Below are 24,944 nucleotides of genomic sequence, written 5' to 3' on the forward strand. Positions count from 1 at the left end.
TTCCTCATTTGTAAGTCGCTTTGGATAAAAGTGTCTGCTAAATGAATAAATGTAAATGGAAATAGAGAGACCATTAAACAGACAGAGAGACAGACAACAACAAAATGTGAAAAAGTGAAATAGTGGAAATGTTGAAAAGTGGTTGAATACTTATGCAATCTTAGTGATAAAAATAATACATTCAAATATTTACCTTTAAATAAAAGTCATATGAACTCTAGTGAGAATCAGCAGGTAGACATTACTGACCTGACTACAGGGTGGAATTTACACAGTTAACACTTAAAGCTTATTAAACAAACACATAAATTATATTGTTTAGATAAAGGTAGATGTGTAGGCTACAGCTGTGAGAGTGGAGAGGGAGTCAGATCTGCCAGCAGCTACCAGGAAGCTAATTAAAGGGTTAATGTACACTTCCGGTGATACATTAAGACTTCCTTTAATAATGGACTTCCCGCAGCAAGAAATTAACACACACAGCACGAGCACAAATAACATATTATTGAATGAACACGTGCACGCGCAATTAACTTTGTGTTTGTATCCAACCTCAGTCCACTCCCCCAATCCATTTCTCGGTGTCGCGCACGTGCACGTGCGTCATCACTTCGGGGCACGACAAGAGATGCGCGTGCGTGCGCGCGGACGCTCGGCTCCGGTATCCGTGCTCGGGCAGATCTGCACGGAGAGGAATGAAGAGAAAAGAAAAGAAGAAAACATTTCCATTAAAAAAAAAAATACTAATTAAAAAATAGAAGAAGAGACGGATCTGCTGCGTTACCAAGAGCTGAGCTTGGCGCGTGCGTGCACTGATCGCCCTTATCGAAGAGAAGAAGAATAAATAAATAAATAAATAAATAAATATATAAATACCACTACTACTACTACTAATAAAAAAAAGAGTAGAGACGTCCTGATGTCCGCGTGCACGGGGATACATGAGAATTGCGGACAGATGGAGCGCGAGGGATGACGGGCGGAGAGCGGAGGGCGACGGCACGCGCGTGTTTGGATGCGTTTCTGCGCAGTTTCTCCCGCGTGCTCGGAGTTTATCCTTCTGTAGGCTACCGCAGAATCGCTCAAGCACATCCGGTCCGTAGACCCGTGCTGCACACGGACCGTTTTTCTGGATTTGGCTTCTCCTAAATCAATCTCTCTCTCTCTCTCTCTCTCTCTCTCTCTCTCTCTCTCTCACACACACACACACACCCCGAGACGAGACGAGACAGCGGTGTGTGTGGTGTGCGTGCATCACTGGATAGCTTAATTTTTTTCTCACACTGATTAGGATCGATTAAGGATTCTGGATTAAGGAGCGCGCAGTTGTTGTTAATTTTTTTTATTTGACTGTGTATCCTGTTTGTTAATGCAGAAGGAATTCATCTCTCCATCTCTCCATCTCGCCGTGTCTCCGTTACGAGTTTAGAAGTCGCGAGGGGGAGATCCGGTGCGCATTTCTGCGGTGGAGAACTCAGGCGGATTTGTGCAGTTGCGTGATAAAAAAATAAATAATAAAAAAAGATTTAATCTTCCTGATTGATGCGGTCCGGTTCTGTTTGGAAAATTATTATTATAAATCACCATCAGGGGTGGAGGAGGAGGAGGAGGAGGAGGGGGACGAGAAAAGGAACTTCAGCGGCGGAGACCGGCTTGGACAGGTGAGTCGCATTCTGTCTATCTACCTACCTTTTGGGGGTGCCAATAGTTTTAGGTCTGTCTGTCTAACCATCTATCGCTTGGAGGGCGCCAATAGTAGTATCAGTAGAGCTCGCTCTTGACGGGTGCCAATATTATTGCGCAATCGAGAGGTACCAATATTTCTGTATCTATCTATCTATCTATCTATCTATCTATCTATCTATCTAGCTCTTGAATGGTAATATTTATTTATTTATTTATTTATTTATTTATTTATTTATTCTTATTTCTTATTATTCTTATTATTCTTATTTCATCTTAGGAAATATCTAAACCCTTGTGTCTGCATGTTTCAGCACAGTTATGGCTAACAGTCTGTTTTGCTCACACAGTAAATCAGGTTATGATGGACAGGATCCTTGTGAGAGATATAAATTGTTCAACTTCTTGGAGGGTTGATTACTTCATCACGGTGGCGTATCACAGGGTGGTGCTCTGCTCCTGCTGCTCTGACCTTGGAAATATAAATCCCAAACGCTCAGCGTGTCTTAGTCACACCTCTGGAATCTGATGTGGAGAGAAAATGGCGTGAAGATGAGTGAATCAGTGGCAGTGTGGGGAATGAACACGGCGTTTTGTGGCTTACTTCAGCGTTTAATAAACTACTAAAATTTGGGCGTTTCATATGTATATTGCATATTGTAATTATTATTGAGAACCAAATTAAAAAAAAAAAAAAAACCTTTAAAAAAGTAACAACAAACAATAATTACAGATTGTAGAAGCAGCCGATTTTGCTTTGAAGATTAAAAAAGTCAATCAAACATAATCGCGTATCGTAGAAATGTCGTTAATTATTACGATATGATATTTTTGGACACATCGCCCACCTCTAATTTTGTCAGTGCTCTTGAAGTGATTCAAACATTTTCACCGACTCATCCTGTACTAGTATTACAATGCTTTCAAAAATGCATAAACTCCACCTCCAGGGGCGTGGCTTGTTCTACAGAAGCAGCTAGTTAGCGGTTACCATCGCTCGTCTGTATGTTTTCGGCTGTACGTCTTCCCGCACGCTATTCTCTTTTCTGACGGACAATAAATGCTTGGATTTTGGAAGTGGGCGGAGTTTGTGTCGGGGTTAAAGTGGGTGAGAAATCCCCTAGAGCTGAAAAAAGGGTCATGTTATAAATATCAGCTCTTTACTCTTCTCCATATTCAGCTAGCTCCTTAAGTTACCATCAGGTGTGTTTAGATTGCGCAGGACGCTGTCGGCAGTTCGAGCACGTCAATGCGCCGTCACTCTGACTTCCTGTTTCAAAAAGAAATAAAGATACAGAATCAAATCAGGACTCTTAAGACAGTTCACGGTGACTTTAAGGATCGCTGTTGTACTCTTAGAAACGAATAGAAAACGTGTACCCGTGCAACAAGTGTGCGTTTTTTTCTGAGAGCGTGCTAATTCAGCCCTGGGGTTTTTGTTGCGTGGATAATTATGGCCTCATGGGAGAGATACATTCCAGCATCGATCCTGCTGCTGTACAGAAACCGTGATTTACCCACAAAAAACTAATTCCCTGAAGACTCCTCCTGCACGGACGTAAATATCCGTTAGGTTTCAGAGTTTTATAATTGACACGTCATTGGGTTGCAGCAGACAGGTGTCGTGCATTGTTGATCTGGATCAGCTGCTTTAAGCCAAATTTACACCATACGATTTTCAGCGCGATGTTGCAGTCACGGACAAAAATGGCACGTTGTGGAGGAATTCTTTGGCGGCGTGGCTTAGGTCGCGACTCAATATAATAAAGTTGTATCAGTGTGAGAAATTTCTCCTACGACTCCCGCCTAGAATCGACCGATAGGAGGACGCCGAACTCGCAGGACGGTGACAGATACGCTAGTGGCGGGTGACGGAGACATGTAAAGGAAATAATAGAACAGCGTTTTGCGTCTCAGTATCTCAAAATAAATACTCTTATTCCTGGAAGAACCCAGAGTGTGTTCGAGAACATACCTAAAGACCAAGGAGCGATCAAAATCAAGTCCGGGACAAAGTTATGGCATGCAAAATATCTCGTACTTTGAAGCATTTAATCCGTTATTTATTTTTTTTAAATGGAAAGAATTGTCCACAATAGGAACTCCACCAAAAGTCAGTGACCGGGTAAAGAGGGGATTAGTCAGAAAACCAAGAGATTAAAAGGTAAATTTAACATGATGCTGCCACCACCATGCTTCACACTCGCACTCCATTCGACATATTATTTGACTTGTGATGTTAATTTGTTGCACCAGAACTAATTCAGGGTTTTCACAGGAAAGGCGAGGGGTTGAAAACTTACACAAGAACACATTTTTTTGTTTGTTTTTCCTTCCATTTCGAAATTATGGAATATTTGTGCAGATTCACGGCATATCATGTCAGTAAAGTCTATAAAATATCTGACTGTTGAAGGGGAGTGAATACTTATGCAAGATACTGTCTGGGTTATTATTATAATTTTTTAATCAGTGTGCTAAAAGAACGTATTGGAGCTGCACGGTATTGGTATCGACGGCGTTTTGCATTACCTCATGCATTACTATCAGCTTTGCTCTGTGGAGTATTGATTTTTTCCATCCTCCACGGTTCTGCAACAGTGCAGTACGAGTCAGGGGAGTGATATCAGACGGTGAGTGCACCGATATCAATATCAGACTGGTACGTGTCATCGCCACGTACCAGTTTATCAGTCATTCACGCTGTTCATTATATGACAGTTAGTTCCCACCCACGCAATCTGATTGGTTATAAAGCGTCCCAGCTTCAAATCCATCACTCGGCTGGTCACGGGGTTGCGAAATAGCTGTCATATATTTTTTTAAAATAATGTTTTAATAACGGATTTTTTTTAATCTCAGAAAAGATTCAAATCGATCATTATACCGATCTCATCATATCGTCATGGCCTACGTACGTGGCGCACGCTTGTGGGCCGAGTTTCTAAAATAGCGGTATAATCTGAAAGTGTGTGTGAGAGAGAGATGGAGTTCAACGTGATGCTCGCGCAAACGTTTAACAGTGAGCTTCTGGGTAAGTCGCTTATAAATGGTAACATTTCACCAGTGCATGCAGTAGATGTCACGTAAACAAAATTGACATATTCGTAAACATTTCATCATACATCAACAAACAAACCAATAACGCAACCTGGCATCGATCTCGGTTGTGTTTGCGTCACATGACCTGCGAGGCGAGATTTAGCGCTCTGGCAGCTCATAGCAGGGATTCCAGCCAAGTGTCACCTGAAACTATGATTTGTTTTCTTCATCTGGTGTGCAAAGAGCATGCTGTTGCTTTTGATGCCCCCCCCCCGCCGCCTTTTTCTTTCTCTAGGAAAGTATTTCAAACCTGCGTAGCTGGATCAGAGTCTGAGAGCTAATCCGGAGGGACAGGATAGGGTAAGAACCGGAGAGCGCTGTTCGGATGATGAATTAAAAAACAGAAAAGAAGAAGTCCAGGAAGTCAGCGCAGACAAAGATAAAGAACTTCAGAAGGAATTTCGATTTAGGGCGCCAGTATTAATTGACTCGTGATGGACCTCGGTGTTCGAGCCTATATTATGGAAAAAAAAAAAAAAAAAGCTTTTGGCTTAATTAACGCTGGGTGATACAATGAAACGATACTGATCTGAGAATATTGCTAGCATCGTTAGAACCCAACTATCTTAAATCTTGTGGTCATGTAGTTTAAAACATATGGTAGGTTTACCATAGGTCTTTAATTTGCATCTTTCACCAGAAAGGTGAAAGAGATTTCGTTGCATAAGCCTGCGTAGAAGCCTGATCACAATGGATTGATTATTTTGTCCATCCATATTAGATATGTGGTGCTAAATACATCAATCAAGAACAATTCAAGCACACAGGAAGGCTCTGTTAACACACATAACCATTATTTACAACTGTGTTGAGAAGAAAAGCATCTCCCCATGGGCTACAGCAGGGAAATACATGTTCTTTGGCTGACAGGAGAGGAACATCTGCTTTTGGAGCTCATCTGCGTCGATCTTAGTTTGTGTTGAGATGTGTTAAGATGCTCTTCTGCTCAGCACGGTTGTACAGAGTGGTTATGTGAGTCACTGTAGCCTTCATGTCAGGCTTTTCTGCCCTCAGAACTGGATTTATTTCTTTTTTTTTTACTGTTGTGTGTGAAAATCACAGGAGATTTTTCTGAAAAACTCATACCCGCACCAACAACCATGCCACAGAGAATTCTTTCCCCTTAACTGAAGCTCCTGAATCTGCTGCCAGATGATTATCCGCTGACCGGATAATACAGGGTGAAGTACTGGTGTTCCTAATAATGTGGCCGGTGAGCATACATAGGTTGACGAGACAAAATATGAGGACAGGTATAAAGAGTGATCAGGGATGTGTTCTTCGGGGTGGAGCTGGAAAACCGGAAGTAGGAAACAGAAAGCAAACTAGAAGAGTGACCATTATTATTATTATTATTATTATTATTTACATCAGCATGTGTGGATGGTGCGTCTGAACATGTGACTGTAGATCAATTTTCACTTCCTCGTGAGCTGAGTCAGTGTATGAGTGTGTGTGTGTATGAGTGTGTGTGTGTATGTGTGAGTAACGTCAGACTCAGGGGTGTTAGCTCTGTCGCTAAATGCAGACAGCAGACTGGTGCGCTAAAAGGTGGCGACCTGAGTGTTTCTGCCCACCAAACGTGATACACACACACACACACGTGTGCGCCAAGATCCAAAGTGTTTGCTAATGCAATGTTTCCTGCCTTAAACAGCATCATAATTGTAGGTCATGAGGCACGTGTCCATGTTTTTAGCAACACAGGGTTCATATGTTTACATAAAGACTAAAGCTCTTAGTTTTTTGAGGCAAAGAAAGTGTTGAATGTCTGATACACAACTAGCCGCACCTCTAATCACAAAAAAATGCTAATGTTAAGTTTTTCTTAAACATGTTTATCGGAAAAAAAAATCAACTTCGTAACGGTATCTGGTGTGAAAATTAGCCCCTCCCCCACTGTAGCAAGGCTCCTTGGCTCCACCCCTATTCCAGTTAATGTTTAGTTTAAAAATTAGCTGATTAACTGCTTCTTTAACACTGATGTGAAAGCGTCTGAGATCCACTACTTCGAAGGAAAATCGATTTCCACTTAATGCTAGATTTGTCTCAGTGGTAAATAAAGCATTCTGGGTCATTTGGATTTGTGACGAATGACTTTTGGGATCCCAATTCAGAAGAAACTTATCCGTCAATCATGTAAAACATCTCAAAAACGATCATTAACGAACATGAACGCTAATCTCAGGTCAACGCCGAACACGAGCCCAACATGACTGGGAAAACCCGCTCAAAGTCCATCAGCTCGGCTTTGCCATGGCGTGATGAGAACTAAAACGCGGTCCCTGACCATCCGTGACGAACGCCTGCTGACTGCCGAGAGGTTCCAAGTTCGCTCCAAACCTCTTTATTATACACGACAGGTCGATAATAAGCGCAGCCTCCCTGCGTGTTAAGCAGCTCACACGCTGTTTATGAAATCCAGACAGCTGGGTGCCATCACGCTCATCAACAATACACGAGATCAATATCCCTGGGCCGTCTAAAATTCACGCTCTGTTTATTTCCCAAGGTCAAGATTTGAAGGTTGTGATAGTTATGGCACCATCATTTCCAAATCAGGACTACTTCTCGAAATAGATGAAGATGATGATGACATGTCGGGCATGTCAGGGTATTATAAAGATTTTTATTTAATCATCTAACAAATACGTTTGCAAAGCAAACACCATTCTTTATTAAAAATATCTCTTCTTATTGGCTGAAAGCAGTAGAGCTGAAAACTCAGAACAATCAGAAAGCTGTATTAATTAGTGCGATGAAGCTGAGCTACTGCTTCGGTCCTGGTGGTGATTATTTTCCTAATACACCACACCCCCAAGTGTTTTATTCTCCTTATATCAGTGGTTTTCAAAGTGGGGGCTGCGGCCCCCAGGGGGCGCCTGGGGGGCCTCAACAATTTGGTGTGAAAAATAAATACATGATTTCTTATATATATGCATTTCTAGAACATGTTATTTGTAACAATACATATCAAAATCACATTTGCTATACCTAACTTTCTAATTGCTAAACAGACAAAACATCAATGTAAAAAAGGGGGATATATTCAGAAGTCCGTATTTTGAATGTGTTTTAAAGTCATCTTGCAAAAGGGGGGCCTTGGTCAAATGTTAATGCCGTTTGGGGGGCCTTGCCCTGGAAAAGTTTGCGAACCCCTGACTTATACCACAACTGATTTAACTGGATTTGAAAACATCTTGTATGGGGAGAAAGTCTGTTATGTTTATATAGACATTATATTTTTTAGTATTTTGAGACCAATTTAAAACCTCATTCTTCAAGAGAGAATAAAAGAAGCAGGTGAGGAAAATATGAACCTAACAGATAAACAAAGAAGTTAGAATGCGGTATAAATACCTGGAGTGACTGAAATGAAACTACAAACAGGTGTGTTAGCCGTAATAGTCGAGAGTCGACCAGATTGGGATCAGGAGTGGTAGCTGCTGGCTCAGTAGTGGAATTAAACATGACAGTTGTTGTCTTCTTGAGGGATAATTTTCATTTTAATGAATTCAAATTGTAGATAAATTGTCGGGGGAAAAAAGGGATATATTTTCCTTTTTTCCCCATTCAAAAACCATGGGGTGGGGGGTGGGGGGGTGCAAAGTTTTGCACTCCGTTGAAGCAGGGCAGATGCTCAAACAGGGTTTAATGGTTAGGAGTTTTGTTTTACCTAGAGCTGCAACAACTAATCGATAATAATCTATTATGAAAATCATTGTCAAGCAATATCATTATCGATTAGTTGGTCTACATGCGGCACGGGATGCGTTTACTTATTGTGTTACTTCTGTTCCGAAAACACGCTTCGGAGAGTAATTAACAAAGTTGTGACGCACTATGCACTTACACTATGCACTGTGTACTATGCGGTCTAGTGTATGAATTTTAGAATGGTACTAACATTACTAATGGAACACTACTGATTATTTTACTAACTGCAAGTATAAGCCGTTTCCCAGTCGATGGCGCATGACGTCAAACGCATGTAATGTGATGCCGCTAGCTTTAGCAGAATACCCAGAGTCAAGGACTGTGAATTTCTTCAATGTACTCTTTATATCAACGTTACCTTTTATACAAATCATGACCTCAGTCCCCATCAGACAGAGTAACCTGGGCGCACGGTGGTTTAGCAGTTAGCACGTTCGCCTCACACCTCCAGGGTCGGGGTTCAATTCTCACAATGCCCCTGTGTGTGCGGAGTTTGCATGTTCTCCCCGTGCTGTGGGGAAAAAATTAAAAGATTCGTAGTCACAGCTTGTTTTGATGACCTGCAGAGAGAAAGACCAAGAACATTGACCAGTGGCCATTATACCCAGTTGTAATAGTATACTGATCTCTAAGTAATTATTCGTCTTACTCCGTACGGGTACAGAGTACCCGTACCTCCGGGTACTCCGGTTTCCTCCCCCAGTCCAAAGACATGCATGGTAGGCTGATTGGCATGTCCAAAGTGGCTGTAGTGTATGAATGGGTGTGTGAATGTGTGTGTGATTGTGCCCTGCGATGGATTGGCACCTTGTCCAGGGTGTACCCCGCCTTGTGCCCCATGCTCCCTGGGATAGGCTCCAGGTTCCCCGTGACCCTGAAAAGGATAAACGGTATAGAAGATGGATGGATGGAAGACTGTAGCCTGTAAACTTTGCAAAGCGGAGCTCGTGTAGCACAGAAGAATGACAGTGATGCATGAGTCTAAACATGTCTATATCCAAAATGCTCCTCTGTGCTTGGGGAAACCGATGTGAGTTGCTTAAAAGATTTAGTTTTATTCCAGTTTATTGTCATTATATGCTGTATTTATTATAACGGAAGTGATCTATTAATAATGAGGCTGCGTCGCTCCTCACAGCGTGGACGCGTGATAAACAGTGGGAGCGCGAGTAAGATCTATAATGTCTAATTAAAACGTTATGATCAAAGTAAACGGAAGTAAAATAAATAGCTGCATGCAGCAATTAAGGGGCCAAGCACGAAGAGGCTAAACGAGGAGCTAAACAGGCATGGCAGGGAGCATTAAGACCAACTGTAAAAAAAGAGCAATTTTATACATTTGTATATGATGTTAGGAAAAATGGTTGAAAAGTCATAAATACAAACAATTGTTATATGATTTAATTGCTTATCATATTTGACCAATAGGTGGCTCTGTGACCAAATTGATGCGGTGTGGTCAGAGTACGGTGACATTGACTACGTTCACATGGACAGCAGTAATCTAATTATTGACCTTACTCTGAGTAAGATAATAATGTGATTAAGGTGTTTATATGAGTTGCTTGTAGAATATTCCTTTCATGTTCAGGTTTGACATGTTATAGAACATAGTTCGATTAACGGCACACGTCATTACGTCACCGCACCATGCCGTCCGACGTCCCTCCAGAATTCCGCGTATCAACACACAGTTCATCTTCGTTATGGTACCGTATACAGTTTTGGGTGTTTTTATTTTTACGAACGCTTCAAGTGCGGTTAATTATTTGTCATGCTGTATGTGCAAATAGACGACTGCTTGAAACCGAGGGTTGCGTCCCAAACCACGTACTTACCTACTGTATAGTAGCTGAGATACATGTATTTCTACTACTACAGGCCAATAGTAGGCAAGTACGCGGTTTGGGGCGTAGCTGAACTCTCTTGTTCGCCGTAAAACAGTTGAGCACTGCCGTGTGTGATTGTGTCCTGTCACAAAATGCGGTGAAAACTACCACACGACATTAATAGTGTGATTAACGTGTGCACGTGTCTGTAATGCACATCGATAATGTGACTAAAACAGGAATACTCCACACGTCTTAATTCCATTTGTGTTTACTTCGAGTATGACTTTAATCGGATTAAGGTAATTAAAAATTGCTGTTTACATGTTAGTTTCTTAATCAGAGTATCATCTTAATCAAGTTAATATTGGATTATTTTGTCCATGTAAACGCACTGATTGACGCATGCGAAGTTTGGTGTCAGTATAACAAAGCATTGTAGAGATACTGCCTTAGACTGGTTTTGGCGTCACGCCATCAAATTTGTTGATGCAATATACGAAAACAGTTCTGTCTATTGACATGAAATCCATAATTTTTGCTAGCGTGGTCTGACGATGACACGCTTCAATTTTGGTGAAAATCTGAGCAATGGTCTAGGAGGAGTTCGAAAAAGTAGGTTTTTAAAGGAAATCATAATGGCGCACAGGATGTTTGGCTGACTGTGGCAAAATTGGTATCTGTGTACTCAGCATGACCCACGGAATGGACCAGAATGTACGAGACCAGTTTCATTACAATAGGAAAAATTCAAAATGGCCAATATGAGAAAATTGGGTACAGTACGACTCGACATGCTGCTCCAATCTAAAGAGACCAGTTTTGTGCTTTTTGGCCAAACCGTTCAGAAGTTATAAGCAAAAGTGTAAATTTTTCACATCTCCTGACCACTAGGTGGCACTGCACGAAAGCACAGCAGGTAGCCTCATGGCATGCTTGTGATGACATGTACCAAGACTCGTCTCAATACGCTAAAGCGTTGCGGAGAAACAGTCTCGTGTCCAATTTGCCGTGCTCTTTGTCGAATTCGTTCACCCGTTTTTCACCTGACATCTGATTGGCCACCCTGGGTGCCACCCCAACATTTTATTTGCTACTGGCAGTTATTGATGCTGATTGACACATCATTTCCCCTCTTTTCGAAAGAAGAGTTTTTTTTTTTAATGTTCACTGCCAGCGTGTGCCGTTTTCAAATCAAGGACGAGCCGAGGACGAAGAATATGGTCGCAGGATAGCGTAGAATAAGAAAACATCATATTTGAAGTAAGTTTTTAAGGTTTAGCATCAGGTTTGTTCGCTGAATAACTTTTATGAGACGCTGCGTGAGTTAATAAGGCTCCAATAAGCTACCTGTAATGTTAAGACGGCACATATAAATGAGGCGATAAAAGCCTGGCTCCGTATAGTTCCTTTTATTAAACAACCTCCAACAGCCTTTAACAACGTCTGTGCTCTCACAGCTCCATCTCTGAATCTCCGCCGATTCACCACCACACTGTCCCTATTAGATACGCATCTCACTAACGGTATATATGGTGATCTCTGTATTACCAAATATGACCATACATATCCCTATGCTACCATTCTACGACCAGTTCATCAGATTAGAGAGATCGGTTTGCAATTTAGCATAACAATCCTTACGCTTACATCTGTGCTAGTAATACACGCATATACCATGCAGTGTGTAATTTACAGTATACAGATCTAGAGTTAATGTGGGGAAGTAGGCTACAGCTGTCAGTGTTCAGCGAGTTAACATTTAGCAGTTTGAAACGGATTAGCTAGCTCAGTTATTTCAGTTCAGAGGAGCTCGCAATGATAAAACTGCTAACTTAGACTGGTAGGTGATTTTAATGTACAGTTATGGAAAATGGGGATTTGTAATGAAGATAAACACATGCTACTGTATCTTATCTCCTTGGAGCTTAAGCTTTATTTTCTGAAAATATTTGGGATGTTCAGTACTTATTGACACAAACGGAGTGGTCCAATTCTTTCCACTATGTGTGTGTGTGTGTGTGTGGACCCCCGAAAGTAGCAGTGGCCACCCCATGTATAAAACTCTAGTTCCACCACTGATTGTATGTAAACAATCATGCCAATAAAGTACTTTGAATTTTAACAGCGCGAGAAACAGAGACAGAGAGAATAAGAGAGCGAGAGAGAGAGAGAGAGAGAGAGAGAGAGAGAGAGTGTGAGAGTGAGAGCGAGAGATACAAAGTAAGACATAGAGAGACTGTGTGAGAGAGAGAGACAGAAGTAGACCTGGAAAAAAGATTGAGAAACAAACAGAGAGAGTCATGACAGGGAGTCAGAGAAAGACAGCAAAGAGAGTGAGGCAGGGGGAGAACGGGAGAAAGAGACAGAAAAAGAGCGAGACCGGGACAGAGAGAAAGACAGAGGGAGACAGAAAGAGACCCAGAAAAAGAGGCAGAAAGAGAGAGAAACAAGGAGAGAGAGAAGCAGAAAGAGACAGAGAGGAAGACAAAGAGAGAGAGACAAGGAGACAGAGAGGGAGACAGAGAGAGAGAGACAAGGAAACAGAGAGGGAGACAGAGAGAGAGAGACAAGGAGACAGAGAGGGAGACAGAGAGAGAGAGACAAGGAAACAGAGAGGGAGACAGAGAGAGAGACAAGGAGACAGAGAGGGAGACAGAGAGAGAGAGACAAGGAGACAGAGAGGGAGACAGAGAGAGAGAGACAAGGAGACAGAGAGGGAGACAGAGAGAGAGAGAGTGAGAGAGAAAGAGGATGGTTACTCTGATGGTTACTCACTCTGGTTGAGCTCTAGAGATCAGAAATTATTTTGAGTGTTCATGTGTCTGGCACTGATGAGGGGCTTCCGTCTGGCCTCTCTGACATAAACCCAAGATCAGTGGAGTGTTGCAGTGAGGGTTGACCTACTGCAAGTTTGTCCCATCTCCACACATGATCTTTTGAGCTCAACCAGAGTGACCGTCGGGTTCTTGATAACCTCTCTTACCATGACCCTTCTTTCCTAGAGTTTGGCCAACCATCTAGGAAAAGTCCTGGTTGTTCCAACCATCTTTCCTTTTAAGAAGTATGGAGGCCACTGTGCTCTTGGGAACCTTCACTGCAGCAGAATTCTTTTCGTAGCCTTCTCCAGATCTCTGCCTCAAAACAGTCATGTCTCTGAGCTCTGCAAGCAGTTCCTTTGACCCCATGGCTTGGTTTTTGCATTTGCAGCTGGTAGACCTTACATAGACAGGTGTGTGCCTTTCCAAATCACGTCCAACCGTTTGAATTTGCCACGGGGCTTAGTGGTTAGCACATTTGCCTCACACCTCCAGGGCCGGGGGTTCAATTCCCACCATAGTGCTGTGTGTGTGGAGTTTGCATGTTCTCCCCGTGCTGCGGGGGTTTCCTCCGGGTACTCCGGTTTCCTCCCCCAGTCCAAAGACCTGCATGGTAGACTGATTGGCGTGTCCAAAGTGTCCGTAGTGTATGAATGAGTGTGTATGTGAGTGTGCTCTGCGATGGATTGGCACCCTGTCCATGGTGTACCCCGCCTTGTGCCCGATGCTCCCTGGGATAGGCTCCAGGTTCCCCCGTGACCCTGAAAAGGATAAAGCGGTATAGAAGATGGATGGATGGATGGATTGTTTGGACCTTTTCTGTAACAAGACTGTTTTTGTCAGGATGTTACGGATCAGTAGATTACTATGAGGCTTCATATGAGGCGAGTTCCCTCTGTTTCGTAATTGTTTGTTTGTATGTCGGTGGTCTGACAGAGACACTGATTGTAGCTGCTGTTGTGAGTGTATCTCAGTACGGTATATATCAATCGAATCACAAGAATCTTAGCTTTCCAAAGATATGAGTACCTTCATATACACACAGCAGCTGTGTAGATAGCATAGACTTGCTCATAACATGGCGACAGTGCACTGGCCGTCAGAATTTTAACAGGATAAAGTATACGACGCCGAGATGGCTGATAATCTCTAAAATTATTGATATTAAGAATACGTTTCATAATAAAACGATAGTTTAATCCATATGCTTACCTGGAACAACAAACACTCTTGGTTAGCATAGACGTGCAGTTGCTGCACAGACACGATGGATTTTGCCCCACTCTCGCCTCCTCACCTCTCTGATCGTCTTCATTCTGATGTACATTTTGAATAATGTCTTCTGTATTAACCTCCTCGCTTATGAAGACGTTTATATCGCTGTAGGTACGCTGGAGAATCAAGACCGTTACAACTACTTGATGTCATTACCCAGAATGCACTGTGATGTAAACAGCAATGGCCTACGAGTGCAAAGACTTTTTTTTTTTAATTTGAGAAAATCTAGAGTATAGCAGATTTATACAGCGTATGTCAGCGGTAATCTAATAAGACATACAAGTCTTCATAGTCGTGGTTTCCTTTAACTCCAATTCATGCCAGTAAAACTGTTTTGAATTTGAATTTGAGTGGCAACGAGAGAAAGAGAGAGAGAGAGAGAGAGAGAGAGAGAGAGAGAGTCTTTGCTCAGTAAAGAATATGGACTTTAATTAAAACGAAGACGATGAAATAGGTGGAAAGAAAAGAAGCAGAAGGAAGAAGAGCAGGTTAATTATGAAGGCTGGAAGGTAATGGACATCTGCCAGTGTCACACTAAAGTGAGCCACGCACACAGAACCAGTGTTTAACCTCCACTTCCTCTGTGTACAGGAAGTTCAGAAGCCATGCAACCTCACGGCTACGAATTAATCAGCACTGAGTCAGTGTGAAACCCGACTGTGCTCCTTTACCCTTCATCAGTAAACCTCCCGACTCCGAAACCTGATCTCACGAACTGTCACAGGATTTAAGCAGAAGACCGCGAGACTCTAACTCCGCCCTTGACCATAAGTTTAAGAGCACTGTATTTAGGCGCAATCTGTTAGTACGTTTATGCATTTTATACATGCGCTTCGCAGTTTAACATCAAAGCACGCTGCTATGAGTCATCACTAAACAATATGACAGTCTTCTTCTTCTTCTTCTTCTATATGATATGATGGGACAGAGAGAGACAGACAGACAGAAAGAGAGAGAGAGAGAAAGTGAATGAAGGATGTGAATGTTGTCTGTGGCGATAATTACTATATCGATTTATCGCACGATGTATGGACATGACCTCGATGATTTTTGGTGATGAAATATATCACCCATTGTACTGACATCAAAATGAATGTCACCAACGTTTTATCCGATCGTGCTGCCCCAGTCGTCTCGTCTGCTCTCTGTGTCAGAGGCGGCGCTGGGACTCAGGCAGCTCCTCCACACACACAGAGCGGACAGCGACAGGTGAAGGTTTTCCTGACGACTACAGCCAGTTTGGAAGAATAAGTCCAAATTCAAAGCTGCAATCCACAGCTCCAGTGTGGGAACATTCTGTCTTTAAGCCGTATAAGAGAGGACAGCCAATTGACGTGAACGCGCCGGTATGTCGACTTTGTTTGAAAAGATTGCCAGTGAAAAGAGGCAATACAACTAACCTAAAAACTCATCTAAAACATAAGCATCCCATACAGTTTTGATCTGGGAACAAAAACCGCAGTTGGAGACGGAGAGCGGTCTTCCAGACAAGTATTACAGATGCCTTTGCCTTGGCTTAACTCCCTATATAGCAAAAGCGATACAGCCATGAAACAAATGTACATCTCCCCAACTGCCATTCCAGCCTTGTACAACAAAGTGAAGGAGATAAAACACTCTTCTCCTTTTACTCTGCAACTACAGATATGTGGTCACGATCAAATATGACCTCTTTGTTAACAAAGGTGTATTTATTGTTTATTTATGTTTTATTTAATTAGGATATAATTTTTTAAAAATAAATTCCAATGTCTAAATATTCTTAAGAATGAAAAGTTTTTTGTTCTTTTAAAAGGTGTACTTGCATTATTATACCATTATATTATCATTATATAATCAGTGGCATAAAATGGTCTTAAAACCAGAATAATATCGTTTATCGCAATTATTTCTGGGACGATATATTGCCCAGCAAAAAGTAGCTATCGTGACCGGCCTAGATGTGATAGGACAGAGAGACAGACAGGACAGGAGAGATAGACAGACAGATACACAGATAGTACAGGACAGAGAGAGACAGACACAAAGAGAGAGAGAGAGAGAGAGAGAGAGAGAGAAAGTGAATGAAGGAGAAGTGTTCTGCTGGGATGTGATGGGACAGAAAGAGACAGACAGTGAGACAGACAGACAGGACAGAGAGAGACACACAGACACAGTGAGACAGACAGAAAGAGAGAGAGAGACAAAGAGAGAGAAAGTGAATGAAGGAGAAGTGTTGTGCTATGATGTGACAGGACAGATAGACAGACAGACAGACAGGACAGGACAGAGAGACAGAAAGACACAGATAGAGTTAGACACAAAGAGAAAGAGAGATAGACATATAGCAAGAAAGTGAATGAAGGAGAAGTGTTGTGCTATGATGTGACAGGACAGATAGACAGACAGACTATGAGAGACAGACAGACAGACAGACAGGACAGGACAGAGATAAATAGAGACACACTGAGACAGACAGAAAGAGAGATACACACAGGAAGAGAGAAAGAGACAGGCAGACAGAGAGAGGATGAAGGAGAGAGAATGTTTGGCTATGATGATAGGAAAGAGGCAGACAGATTGAGAGAGACAGAGGCAGAAAAGCAAACACACAGAGAGAGGAAAAGATAAAGAGAGAGAATGAAAGAGAAGTGTTGTGATATGACAGGACAGAGAGGTTTACAGAAACTTTCATGGATGTCAGAAGTGTCGTTTGGGGGAAATCAGTGTGAAAAGGAAGCAAAAAACAACGCTGACTTTGTCCTCACACGAACCTGTTTTCTCCCGAGAGAGAGAGAGAGAGAGATAGAGAGAGAGAGAGATGGCTCCATTAGCTCAGGATGCCGAGATCAGAGATTCTTCCACACAGAGGAGAATGAGATGGAAGATACAGCAATGCTGATGGAGAGAAAGAAGGAGGGAGAGAAACTGAGAGCTACAGACAGGGCTAACACACAAGGGATAGAGTAATAGAAGGAGAAGGACAGAAAGCTGAGGGAGAAGACAGATGAGAAGAGGGAAAGAAATGGGGAGGAGAAAGAAAAACGAGTAAAAGAGAAACATGAAAGGGAGATGGAAAGGTTAAATATTTAGATGGACAGAGAATAGGAGGGAAAAAGAGAGACCAAGATGGAGGGAGAGTAAAGAGACGGAAATGGAGCAGGAGGAGAAAAAGGGATGAAGAACAGAGATGGGGAAATAGAAAGATATAAATGGAGGGAGGACAAGGAATAACAGATGGCAAAGTGGATGGCAAGATGAAGAGAAACAGAGATCATAGATTCTTCCACACAGAGGAGAATGGGATGGAAGACACACCAATGCTGATAAAGAGAATGAAGGAGGGAGAGAAATGGATAGATACACATCGATAGCAAGATAGAAGGAGAAGGACAGAAACCTGAGGGAGAAGACGGATAGAAAGAGTGAGATGGAGGGGAGAGAGAGACAGAAAGAGATCGCTAAAGACAGGACAGAGACCATGAAGCTCTCAAATGAGCTCTTAAGAGCTAAAAAAGAAGGACATATAGTCCAACTATTCCAAGTGATGGAGGAGTCAATAAATACTAGTTAACTTTTGGAACGTCTGAACACACTCTAGACCACACCAGGAAGAATTGGCTATTCAAAACGGGAACATACAGAGGACACGCTTTGAAAATTTGAGCAAAGCAACTGAAATTAATCCTGCTTAAAAGGAAATAAAAACCAAATCTGAAACCCCGAAAAGAAAAAATTCAAGACAATTAGATTTCCCAATTACAGTGAAGGATCTAACAGATAGATTACAGACATTAAACCCCAATCAAGGCAGGTGGCATTGACAGAATATTAAATGAAATGATCGAATACACCAACGATAAATTCAAGACAACCATAATAAAACCGTCCAACGTGGTACTGAGTGTGGGACAATTTCTGGACACCTGGAACCAAGGCCTAATCACACCAATCTTTAAACAAGGAGACAAATCTGAGCCCAACAACTAGAGACGCATATGTGTCAATAGCAGCCTGGGGGAAATGTTCTGTTCTATTATTAATACAAGACCCACGACATTCTAGAGAAAAGTCAAATTGGATTCTTACCCAAACACAGAAGATCTGACCACTTCTACACCCTCCACACTATCACTGTCAAATACTAACTCCAAAACAACACTAAGATCTTCACTTGCAGAATTTAAAAGGCTGTTTGACTCAATCTGCCCCAAAGGACTCTTCCTAAAACGAATGGGAAATGGTATCCATCCATCCATCCATCCATCTATACATTATCAGGTGGATCCTGGAGTTTATCCCAAGTAACTCAAGTCATGAGGTGGTGGACACCCTGGACAAACTCTACAGACAATTTGGAAATGCCAATCAGCCTACATGTCTTTGGACTGGGGTAAGGAAACCAGAGTACCCAGGAGCACTGGGAGAACATGCAAACTCCGCACACACAGAGCAGCGGTGGGAATTGAACCCCCAGCCCTGGAGGTGCGAGGTAGACGTGCTAACCGCTAAACTGTGCTAAGCACTTACACTATGCACTATGAAATCTACCATCTAGTGTAGAATAGTGTAGAGGGGAAGTGAAAGAAATAGGAAGAAAGGGGAGGAAAAATAACAAGGAAATTGGTAAGAGAAGGGAAGGAGGGAATAAAAGGAAACTGACAGACAGAGAGACAAATAGAGACAGAAATAGAGACAAAGACTGAGACCAAGAGGCAGCCAGACAGGAAGAGAGACAGATAAAGTGAGAGAGAGACAAAGATAGAAACAGTAATAGAGCGACACAGACATAGAGAGAGAGAGAGACACGTACAGAGAGAAAGGAAGACAGATGAAGAGACATACAGACAGAAAGAGAGAGACAGAGAGTGAGGGCGTGAAGGAGGGAGATGGAGCAAAAGGACAGGTGGAGAAAGCCGGGAGAGATATAAAGAGGAAGAATGATAGAGAAGGGGGGAAAGAGATATAAAAATGAGGGAGGACAAAATGAAATGAGAGAGAAAAAAAGAGCAGTTGAAAAACAGAAGAAAAGGACGGAGGGGAAAAAGGGGACAAATAATGGGAATGAAAAATGGAGAGAAAATCAATCAGGAGAGGAGAGACTATGAGAGAAATCTGATACACTGGTGTGTTTTATGTTTCCTCTTTCATCACAATTTCTTCCTGTGTACATTTCAGCCTCGGGTGACCTCGACCCCCTCATCCTCCTTCATCACCTCCTCATCCTCCTTCATCACCTCCTCATCCTCCTTCATCACCTCCTCATCCTCTCATCACCTCCTCATCCTCTCTTCATCACCTCCTGATCCACTCATCACCTCCTCATCCACTCATCACCTCCTCATCCACTCTTCATCACCTCCTCATCCACTCTTCATCACCTCCTCATCCTCTCATCACCTCCTCATCTACTCATCACCTCCTCATCCACTCATCACCTCATCCACTCTTCATCACCTCCTCATCCTCTCATCACCTCCTCATCCACTCATCACCCCCTCATCCTCTCATCACCTCATCCACTCTTCATCACCTCCTCATCTACTCATCACCTCCTCATCCTCTCCATCACCTCCTCATCCTCCTTCATCACCTCCTCATCCTCTCTTCATCACCTCCTCATCCACTCTTCATCACCTCCTCATCCTCTCATCACCTCCTCATCCACTCTTCATCACCTCCTAATCCACTCTTCATCACCTCCTCATCCTCTCATCACCTCCTCATCTACTCATCACCTCCTCATCCACTCTTCATCACCTCCTCATCCTCCTTCATCACCTCCTCATCCTCTCTTCACCACCTCCTCATCCTCCCTCATCACCTCCTCATCCTCCTTCATCACCTCCTCATCCTCTCATCACCTCCTCATCCTCCTTCATCACCTCCTCATCCTCCGTCATCACCTCCTCATCCTCCATCACCCCCTCATCCTCTCTTCATCACCTCCTCATCCTCCGTCATCACCTCCTCATCCTCCATCGCCTCCTCATCCTCTCTTCATCACCTCCTCATCCACTCTTCATCACCTCCTCATCCTCCGTCATCACCTCATCCTCCATCACCTCCTCATCCTCTCTTCATCACCTCCTCATCCTCTGTCATCACCTCCTCATCCTCCTTCATCACCCCCTCATCCTCTCTTCATCACCTCCTCATCCTCTCTTCATCACCTCCTCATCCTCCCTCATCGCCTCATCATCCACTCTTCATCACCTCCTCATCCTCTGTCATCACCTCCTCATCCTCCATCACCTCCTCATCCTCTCTTCATCACCTCCTCATCCTCCCTCATCGCCTCATCATCCACTCTTCATCACCTCCTCATCCTCTGTCATCACCTCCTCATCCTCCCTCATCACCTCTTCCTCCTCCATTTCATTTCATTAATCCTTGTTTTCACAGAAGGGAATACATACATTACACCTCATAAACACAGAATTATTTCTGCAGTGCTCATTATGGAGACTAACGAGGGTATAAAAATGTCAATACAGCAGCAAAACTGTTAGCATCGTGTGTATTGAACACCGCGGGGTTGAAGGACTGGCTAGTGTTTATAATGTCATCAATGTGAGTGTGTTGTGGACATGCAGAAAGATCTGTCCAAAGGGTGTGTGTGTGTGTGTGTGTGTGTGTGTGTGTGTGTGTATGTGTGTGTGTGTGTGTGCGTGCACTGTTACGAGGTGTGAAAGCTCTGTGTGTGAAATCTCCATCTGTCAGAATGGAAGTGCTAATTCACTGAACTGACCAATCCTGTTCCTGCTAATTCACTGAACTGATCAATCCTGTCTTTCGGATGAGACGTTAAACCGAGGTGTCCCAGGACACTTATCGTAAAGAGTAGGGGTACAACCTCCGGTGTCCTGCCGAAATTCCCCCATTGGCCCTGCTCTATCATGGCCCTAATATTGCTCTAATATTCCCCATCTCTGAATAGGCTACATCACTCTCCTCTCCTCTCATCTTTGCTAATAGCTGGTGTGTGGTGGGCATTTTGGCACACTATTGCTGCCATTGCATCATCCATGTAGATGCTACACACTAGTGGATGAGGAGATCCCCTCCATACTATGTAAAGCACTTTGAGTGTCTAGAAAAGCACTACATAAATGAAACTTTAAATAACAATCCAGCTTCTGCTAATTCACCAAATTGACTAATCCCGCTTCTCTAATTCACCAAATTGACTAATCCCGGTTCTAATAAATTACCAAACTGTCCAATCCCACTTCTAATTCATCATACTGACCAAACCCGCTTCTTCTAATTCACCAAACTGACCAAACCCACTTCCTCTAATTCACCAAACTGACCAAACCCACTTCTTCTAATTCACCAAACTGACCAATCCCACTTCTAATTCACCAAATTGACCAATCACGGTTCTTCTAATTTACCAAACTGACCAAAACCACTTCTTCTTATTCACCAATCTGACTAATCTCGCGTCTGCTAATTCACCAAACCGACTAATCCCGGTTCTTATAAATTACCAAATGGACCAATCCCGCTTCTTCTAATTAACCAAACTGAGCAATCCCGCTTCTGCTAATTCACCAAACTGACCAATCCCCCTTCTTCTAGTTCACCAAACTGACCAAACCCGCTTCTTCTAATGCACCAGACTGACCAAACACGCTTCTTCTAATTGACCAAACTGACTAATCCCGGTTTTAAGAAATTACCAAACTGACCAATCCCACAATCCCTCTAGTTCACTAAACTGATCAAACCCACTTCTTTTAATTCACCAAATGGACCAATCCCAGTTTTTCTACTTAACCAAACTGACCAATCCTACTTCTGCTAATTCACTAAACTGACCAGTCCCATTTCTTCTAATTTAGCACACTGACCAATCTCGCTTTTTCACATTTCCGGTTTTTTACTGCTGGAAGTAGCCTGCCAAGGAACACAATAATGGCTGAGTCTATGAGGATATGCAGATTACTGGGGTTAAATTTCTAAATAATTTACCACCATGTCATCTTTCTTGCTTTATAGCTTTTGCGTTGATGATGAGCAGAGCCAAAATGGGTTTGTACGATAAGGAGGGAAATATATAAATTATATTTAATTGTTATACACAGTTAGTCTGTGTTTAAGGTCTTGCTGGTGTCCGCTACACTTAAGGTTGGTGCTGTTGTCAGCGCTTTAGGTCAGCACTTTCCATTTACAGCCAGAAAAGCTGATGGTATTTTAGAGGGCGAGAGCTCAGCGGAGAACAGATGCTTATCCTGTGGAAGTGTTTGTTATAGACAACGTCCATGGCTAAGTCCTGTAGCAACACATGGAATCTAGCCTTTTCTGCCAAGTTACAATCGTTTTATGGAACTGTAACAATAAAGTAGATGACTTGAGCTGTTTAAAGGCCTAAATGAAGCCAACCTGGCAGGACTTTAAGCCAGTCAGCAGACTAACGGAGTAGTCAGTAAGAGCATTGATGAGCTTGCTAACTGGGAACACATCCATCTAACGTTAGCAATAGTATGCTCTCAGTGAAACATATCTACTATTTTATGCTTCATGCTTTACTATTCACTATTTTATCATTCTGTAAATAGGGCAATGCAGATGAGTTGACATGATAAAATATAAAATATAATACATGAACTACATCAAGTAACTACAAAACGAGTTATCAATGCAAATGTACGCTGATATTTCCTTTTCTAACAGCTGTGAAGAAAATCTTTCACAAAGAATTTACATTATTTATTCAAGTTGGAGCAGTGTGAGCTGAGGATCCGTATGCATTTTTGACATCTAGTGTCGACAAGGATCAAACTAAAACTCTTTTCATGAGGCGTGAGCTAAGAAGCATGCCAGTGTTTATTAGATTTTTTAACAAATCAGCCGCAAGGCATGGCGGAAAATCTTTTTCTCTGCCTTTACTTCCAGGGATCATATCTTTAAAATCGTGCACACATCTAATCAAGCCAATCAATGCTAATTAAGTAATCCAAGTGACTAAATTCTAAAGCTGTTAACTAATTAACTAACTAACCTAACCAATCATAGTGGTGTTATGTCATTCAACTGACTAACCAATGCAAATAGTGATGTCGAATCCATTGCTGTAGAATTGTCTTGCCACTGGAATAAAAGTAATGCTCGATTTTATGCCATGAATGTTTTTAATACCTGTTGATTACGTCATCCATATAACTATTACTGCCATTGCTAATTTCTCCAATTGACCAATCATTGTAGAGTTCAGTTTTCCAAATAATTGAACCTGCTAATGGGGGGCACATTGGCTTGGTCAGCACCCTTACCACTGTGGTTGGGGATCGAATCCTCCCTCCACCCTGTGTGTTCAGAGTTTACATGTTCTTCCCATGCTTCAGGGGGTTTCTCTGAGTACTCCAGTTTCCTCCCAAATCCGAAGGCTGATTGGCATCTCTTAATTGTAAGTTCTATGCTGATTGGCATCTCTAAATTGTCTGTGATGTGTGAATGTGTGTGATTGTGCCCTGCAATGGGTTGCCACCCCATCCCCCACCTTGTGCCCTGAGTCCCTTTGGATAGACTTCAAGCTCCCCGAGACACTTTGTAGTTAGTATAAGCGGTACAGATAATGGATGGATGGATAGATAGATGGAACCTCTAATCTTTGTTCTGACGAATCCAAGTGGTGTTCCGTCATCAAACTGAATAGCCAATGCTAATAGCGATATCATTATCGTTATACCCATTGCTCTTGAAGTGTCTCAACCCTGGATAGAAGAAATGCTTCATTTTATGCAACAGAGGAGCTCGACAAAACTTTGAAAAGTTCTTTTGGTTTTCCTGATGTACAGCTGATTGCGTCTTGCAGGACAGACGATAATCAACCCCTAAAGTTATGCATGAGGAGTGATGGATGGTGTCTAAAATGACCCTTTAATGGCTGTGTTTATTTCATTCTTGATGAGCAGGGCTTTAAGATCAATAGACCAGCAGAGCTTCATTTAAAAAAAAAAAAACAAAAAAAAAAACGAAGCAGTCTCTGGATCATCCTGGGGGACGTATATCTTTGGCAGCTGTTATATTATTTGGATGACATGCCAGTGCTAAAGGGATTCTCTCTGCCTTAGCAGTGGATTGTTTATAGGTAACACTAGCCATGGCATGTTCTTTGACTTCTTTAGGAAATCAGTCTCTCTTTCTGCCTGTGTAGGTGCTGTATCAGAATAATCCGCATCCACTCAGAGGTGCCTAAGATGAGAAAATCCCACCAGGGGATAGACAGCAAGAACAAGATTTAACCTTAGATCAGTTGAAGCAAGGGAGTACAGTGTCAGACGAAAGGTTTAGTCTGCAAAGGCAATCCAGAACCTTGTTTTACAGACAGAGATAGTGGAGGTTCTTGTAGTTCCTATATACAGTATCTCACAAAAGTGTGTACACCCCTCACATTTTTATAAATATTTGATTATATCTTTTCATGTAACAACACTGAAGAAATGACACTTTGCTACAATGTAAAGTAGTGAGTGTACAGCTTGTGTAACAGTGTAAATTTGCTGTCCCCTCAAAATAACTCAACACA

The 24,944-nt window shown here is 42.4% G+C and overlaps 1 protein-coding gene across 2 annotated transcripts in view; it reads left to right on the forward strand.

The window, feature by feature from the left end:
• The first annotated feature begins 623 nt into the window (after nt 1-623).
• Nucleotides 624-24,944, forward strand: part of lrfn1 (leucine rich repeat and fibronectin type III domain containing 1) — a 141,395-nt gene continuing 117,074 nt past the window's right edge. For both annotated transcript variants that reach the window (XM_017490191.3, XM_017490192.3), the window contains exon 1: nt 624-1,661. The gene's annotated coding sequence lies outside the window, so the exon portion shown is untranslated. The remainder of the gene's footprint in view (nt 1,662-24,944) is intronic.

The sequence above is a fragment of the Ictalurus punctatus genome, chromosome 17 (genome assembly GCF_001660625.3).
Source record: "Ictalurus punctatus breed USDA103 chromosome 17, Coco_2.0, whole genome shotgun sequence".
In the NCBI taxonomy this organism is placed as follows: Eukaryota; Metazoa; Chordata; class Actinopteri; order Siluriformes; family Ictaluridae; genus Ictalurus; species Ictalurus punctatus.